Source organism: Vulpes vulpes, chromosome 5, assembly GCF_048418805.1.
Source record: "Vulpes vulpes isolate BD-2025 chromosome 5, VulVul3, whole genome shotgun sequence".
Taxonomy (NCBI): domain Eukaryota; kingdom Metazoa; phylum Chordata; class Mammalia; order Carnivora; family Canidae; genus Vulpes; species Vulpes vulpes.
The window spans coordinates 63,003,686-63,010,458 of record NC_132784.1 but is presented as its reverse complement, the minus strand read 5'-3'; positions in this window follow the sequence as shown (position 1 = coordinate 63,010,458).

The window sequence follows — 6,773 nt, the reverse complement described above, 5'->3', positions numbered from 1 at the left end:
TCCCTTCACTGTAGACTCTGTGGCCCCCGAAACAGCTTCCCCATTCGATTCGCTTGATCCAGTGCTTTGAGTAAATGTTTATAGCAGTAATGTCTCCACTTGGCGACATAAGGAAATTGAGATCAGAAGCTGCTTTATTTTATTTTTTTGAAGAGCTGCTTTATAATGAATTCAGAGATAACTAGGGGAAGAGCATACTTGAGTACATTATGCAAAGATGCATAATGAGGACAATGTGGGGAGGGCCAAAGACTGCATCATCCATAGGGCCCACTGAGCAGAGACAGAGTCCACACATAGTCCTAACAGCGGGCCTTGGCTAGTAGGAGAGTAGTAGTAAGATATTAGTGGGTAGGATGAACTCTTGAAGCTGACCTGTACCACTTTGGGGATGGAAGTGCTCTGCAGGATATAGACACTGAGTTGTGTTTACCCACATGCAGTAACTACTCACAGAGCTGAAGCCACAAAATGTATCCTCTTTACAAGAGGTGGAGAAAAACTCAGTCTGAGGAGGGACTGGAAAGTCGCAGGACATCAGAATCTCTTTGGTATGAATCAGCCTTTCAGGATTGGTGTAGCAGAGAGCATCAACTGGACTACTCCTCTCAATGCTGGGCTCAGGAAGTGTGGGGCAGGGGAGGCTCACCCAGCTTTATGAAGGACATATACCCACACTCCAAGCATGAGGACCCTACCCTGGCAGATACAAAATGTTAGGAAAAGTGTGGAGAGATCTATATATCTTTATATATATATCTTTATATATATATATATATCTTTAAAATGATTAAATATATATATATATATATATATATATATATATATATATATATATATATATAATGATTAATCTGTCATCCTCCAGATATGGGGAAATAATTTCTTAGAGGCTTCTTGAAATCTCTTCCTCTAGATATTCCCAGAGCTGCAAGTAGACTGGCTTAGGAATCTCTTATTTGCAAAGGATGGAAAATTCAACAAAATAACATAAGCAAAGTGAGGAGCTAACTGATTTGAGTAACTGTCAAATCCTGGAGTAGATGAGCTGGATTTTAAGGCTTCATGACATCAGCTTTAAAATAACGTGATGGGCCAGTTGTCCAGAACCATGTGATTATTGTGGATTAAGAAGTGAAGGGCTCAGGTCCACCGAAAGAACAAATGACCACAGTACACCTTATCATCTTAGATCCTTGCTTGTTTACTTCCAGTAGGACTCAGAACATGCTCTGATGCACAGAAGCTGATCCTGCTGTCTAGACTCAGGGCTGATATTCCTTAGAGAAGCTTCAAATGTGTGAGTCATGGGTAATGCTTGTTAACAGATTTCCCTCTTAGCTTATGCCATAGAAAATGTGTTTTGGGGTTTACAGTGTTTGTGGTTCCAATTGTGCATTGCAGCAACTCTGCCATTGCAGATCAGGCTCCCTGGACACAAACTCTGAGACAGAGGTTTGCCAGCAGGAAGTTCACTGGGGGAAGATGAGGCAGTAGGATTAGGCAGAGCAAGTCCAGCCATGGTGCAGTCACAGCAAAGACCTGAGCCAGCCTACCGGGAGCTCGGGAGCTGCGATGGCCCTGTAGGGTCGTCCTGCAGTGAGGCTACAGGGCCCATCCTTTAATAGAGGGCCTCTCTATGTATGGGCTGGTGGCTGCAGGCTGTCAAGGATAAGGGGTGACACTCCCAGAAAGCGTCTCAGTTGAGAGCTGCCAGCAGTCAACACTCCTAGCAGGTGGAAAATTCATCCTGAAGTCTGTGGGGAGTGAGCAGCACACCACACATGTAGGCAACCCACAGAAGTTTCTGCTACACTTAACATTTTCTGGGCCCCTTGATGATTTCTGTGGTTTTTATTCAACAATAAAAAGTTCATCGTGGGGAGGAGATACCCACACCATAGGATACCACATCATTGCCTCCCCTCCACATGTCCTGTCCACGTGATTCCGTCGGCAAATACGAAAATGATTTCTGTTTCAGGGGTGTTTGGATTTTACTGAACACTGGTGTAAGAGCTGCAGGTGAGATTTCCTTAAAGCGAAGTAACGAGGCTGTGCGAAAATATAACTTAGAAAAAAATGTAACTTTCTCTCTGTTTAGATTCCTAGTTCCGCCTGGTGGCAGACAGTATTCAGTCATTTCAGGTTTAAACCGAGCCATTTCCAAGCATCTTCTTCTCTTTCTTTTGCGCACGGATGATACTTAAGTGACACGGAAGAGGGTGGCGTCTGGTCCGTTTCCTCTCCCCCACTGCTTGCATCTACCCTGGGTGAACTCTTCTGTTGCGGTTGGACCATCGCTTGCAGAGGAACCTGTGGTTTGCTCGGTTCCCACAGGTGCAGTTCATACTGCTGTCCACTGGGAGGCACCCTCCTCGAGGCTCTGAAACTCCTTCCTGCCAGAGCTGCTTAGCCCCAGCGGTTCTCTTGGCCTGTTGGCTGCCCAGGGAGGCTCGGGTCCCTCATCATCGCTCCCTTCCCGGGGCGCTGCATCCATACCCTGCTGCTTCCTTAAGTTTGTGGCAGGGGAACATCTAGAGTGCTGTCAAGTGACAAACGCTCTGTTGGGAGTGGTGCACAAGTTCCTTCTACTCCCAGGTCCCCTCTCCTAGGGGGGCAGAACCTAGCGTATTTGTCACCGGGAATAGGTCATATTTTAAGCCCTTTATCCTCTATATGGCAAAATGATTTTCAGTCATAATCATGAAATAAGCAAATAATATCATAGCCAGACTAGACAGTGAAAAACTTTTTAATTGATTTTTGAATATACAACCAAGCAAGCAAACACAATCGACTAAAATAAAACAACTAATACAAAGTACCACTATTTACTCAATATGTTTATTCTACCTTGGAATTTGAACCTTATCCTTTGGTTCCAACCTGATATTATATTTTATGTAAATAATTGTCCAGTAAGTAAATTCCAACAAAAGCTACATGCAGCAAAATGGAAACATCAGCAAAAGGTACAATAGAAGTAACTACTATTATACTGCTTATACAACATTTTGTTTTCTCAATTTGTTCTTTAGTTTTAAAAGAGTTAAGCACCTAAAAAATTATAAGTTCCAGCTGGAAAATGTTATTCAAACGCAGTCAAATATTTCATTACATAAGGTGAATAATTATGCCAAGATAACAGGTGTGAGCTGGACAAACCAGGATGTACGATCACTGTAGTGCACAAGTGAAGATGTTAAATGAAAGGTGGTGTGTGTGTGTGTGTGTAGAAAAAATTAGACATCAGTTGTTACTTAAAAATATTATCTTGTTTTGCAAAAAATTGAACACATAACACTGCTAAATGCCCCAGGCCTTTTAAATACATTTTTGATGACATAGTTCTAGCATTCCATGTATTGTTTTATTTTATTTTTTAAAAGATTTATTTAGAGAGAGAGAGTACAAGGGGGAGGGGCAGAGGGAGAGGGACAAGCAGACTCCCTGCTGAGCACGGAGCTTGATGGGGGGGCCCATCTCACCACCTTGAGATCATGATCTGAGCTGAAATCAAGAGTCCATCGCTCAACTGACTTGTGCCCCTTAAAGTCTTTACCTAATAAGTTCATCCTCTGAGCTTCCTTAGGGATGGTTTTTGTTGATTTATATTGTTCCTTTGAATGCGTCACGCTTTCCTGTTTCTTTGTGTCTCTTGTGATTTTTTTTGCTGCAAACCTAACATTTGAATCTTAATATGGTAACATTGGAAGTCAAACTTTCTGCCTTTTCCAGGGGTCAATGTTTGAAAAAGCAAAAAACCAAGAACTGTTACAGAGTGTTTCTGTGATAGATCAGCCCGAGATGGAATCTTAGGCCTAAACAGAAAGAATGGTATATTTCTTATACCATTTGGTTCTCTTCTGAGCCTAACTTTTTGGTTGTCTTCTGAGCCTAACTTCACCTGAGCATAGGAGTGATATCTAAATTTCTCTGTATATATGATTGCTTTTAAAAAAATAAGACTTAAAACAATTTTTTAAGTAATCTCTATAGCCAATGTGGGGCTCAAACTTACAACCCTGAGATCGAGTCACATGCTCTACTGATTATGCCAGGCAAGTGCCCCTGTATGGTTGCTTTTGATTGTCCTAGTTCTTAAGTGTAGCTCCCAAAAAGGGGAAAAAAGAAAAAAAAAAAAAAGACAAGTGCTCTCTCTTTAAATATCTTGGAAGCTGCTTCAGCCTATGGGGTCTGCAGTGATGGCAACCTTCCTATCTGTGTGTACCTCTGTGATCAGACATAGCAGGTGAATCCAGATCCTGGATGTCTGAAGGACAAGGTCCTTTTTGTACACCCTGGCTCCCACAGCTGTTCCAGGAATGTGGGCACAGCTATGTACCACAGGGACAGGTGTTTGTGGATGTGTGCCGTGCTGTGCTAGTGGCTGAAATGGACAGAAATGAACAACAAGTTATAAGCTAAAAATTCATCCTGAAGCTATAAGCTTTGAATAGATAGACTCTCTATTTTTAAAATAGTTACCCGGATAGGTTTTTCCAGTTCTTTTGTTGTCCAGATGAAAAGACGATGGACTCCTGGGGCTTCCTACTCTCCCATCTCCCATGGTGTCACTTCCTACCTAATTCTTCTTCAATCCCAGTGGTACAGACTGACAATCTCATGAAGCACAGTACTAGACTACTGGCTTGCAACATCAAATGCCCATGAAGAACCGTGGGATGCTGCCCTCCAGAAACCTCGGCATCTGTAGACTGGCCACCACTTGTCGAGGTGAATAACAATAGGTTCTGCCTGTTGTTTCCCATGATAGGACCTCAAACATTTTGTTAGGAGGAGGGATATGGCTGGATAAGCCAATAATTTCGGGGATGATTTCTTTGGAACTTCCTTTGTGTCTTTCCCACATCCCTACAGTTTATAGTAGCTATGCTTTTGTTTTGTCTCTCAGAACGCATTTCGCAGATGAAAAACAGAACATGCTTGTTAAGACTGATTGACTTTGCCTTCAAAACCTGAAGTCCACATGGAAAACCGGAGGTTCTCCAGAAGAGATAATGAGACAGAGGAAAGAAGTTGAGTGTTTGGGAAGGGTAGAAAATGGGGCAGGGTCTGTGGGTTGTGGGGGTCAAGAACACCGTCCAAGGTCTGGTAGCACCCCAGGGAAGCAGCAGGCCCGTAGCAGAGTGGGAGAGGAGCAGTCACATGGAAGCCTCCAATTCCAATGCCTTGCATTGAATGGCAGAGTGGTAGCAACCAAGTGAGTCCAGGGCCAGTATCGACCTGGTGGTCTTTTTGAACAGATTATTGATAATCCCTGGCTTTTTCCCACCCCATCACAGTTCTGCACGTGTCCATGGGATATAGACAATTCTAGCAGGAAAGGATTGTAAAAACAATCCACGGAACTAACCCACTTGCGATTTACTGTCAGCGTGGAGGAAATGAGGACTTAAAATTATGTTGCCCTATAGAAAATAAAACTATACCTGTACTTGCGCATTAAGAAATATACCATTCCTTCTGTTTAGGCCTATATTTTCATTCCATCTTTGTCTGTGGAGTGCTTACCCCACTGCCTGGAAGTTACTACATGCTCCACAAATGGCTGTTAAATTAATGAAGACTCATGTTAAACTGCTACTACCACTTATTATTATTATTAAAGATTTTATTTATTTGTTTGTCAGAGAGAGAGCACAAGCAGGAAGAGGGGCAGGCAGAGGGAGAGGGAAAAGCAGATTCCCCGCTGAGCAGGAGCCTGGTGGGGCTCAATCCCAGGACCCTGGGCTCGTGACCTGAGCTGAAGGCACATGCTTAACCGACTGAGCTGCCCAGGTTCTCCTCATTTCAAAGTTCTTGATAATGATGCCAAGTTGCGTTTTTAGCCGCTTTCCAGCAGGAAGTGTTTCATAATTCTGCTATTGATTAATGAATTTCTATTTAACTGCACTCTTGACAATGAGCACATTTTAATTTTTGGTCTTTTGAAAACAAAAGTTGATATTCCATTTTAGTTTGTATGTCTTTAATTTCCAGTGGGTTTATATGGCTTTCCATAAATATATTAGCCATGTCACTTTTTTCTTTTGAAAGTTTAATGTTTGGGACACCTGGGTGGCTCAGCGGTTGAGCGTCCGCCTTTGGCTCAGGGAGTGATCCCGAAGTCATGGGATTGAGTCCCACTTCGGGCTCCCTGCATGAAGCCTGCTTCTCCCTCTCCCTGTGTCTCTGCCTCTCTCTCTCTCTGTGTCTCTCATGAATAAATAAGTAAAATCTTAAAAAAAAACAAAAATTTAGGGATCCCTGGGTGGCGCAGCGGTTTAGCGCCTGCCTTTGGCCCAGGGTGCGATCCTGGAGACCCGGGATCAAATCCCACATCGGGCTCCCGGTGCATGGAGCCTGCTTCTCCCTCTGCCTATGTCTCTACCTCTCTCTCTCTCTGTGTGTGACTATCATAAAAATAAATAAATAAAAAATAAAAAAAGAAAAATAAAAAAAAGAAAATTTAATCTTCTGCCTTTTACTCATTGTCTATTGATTTATTTATAGTCTTTTTTGAGGTAGATATTAAAAGTGTATTTTGAAAATTTTTTTGTCATTTGCTCTTTTATTTTTGACATGATATTTTGAAATTTTACATATTGCTTGTTTAAACTTTGACTACAGAAAATTACAAAGAAGAAAGTAAAATATTATCTTGTTTTGCAAAAAATTGAATACATAACACTGCTAAATGCCCCAGGCCTTTTAAATACATTTTTTGATGATATAGTTCTAGCATTCCAGGTGCTCCTCATTTTTCT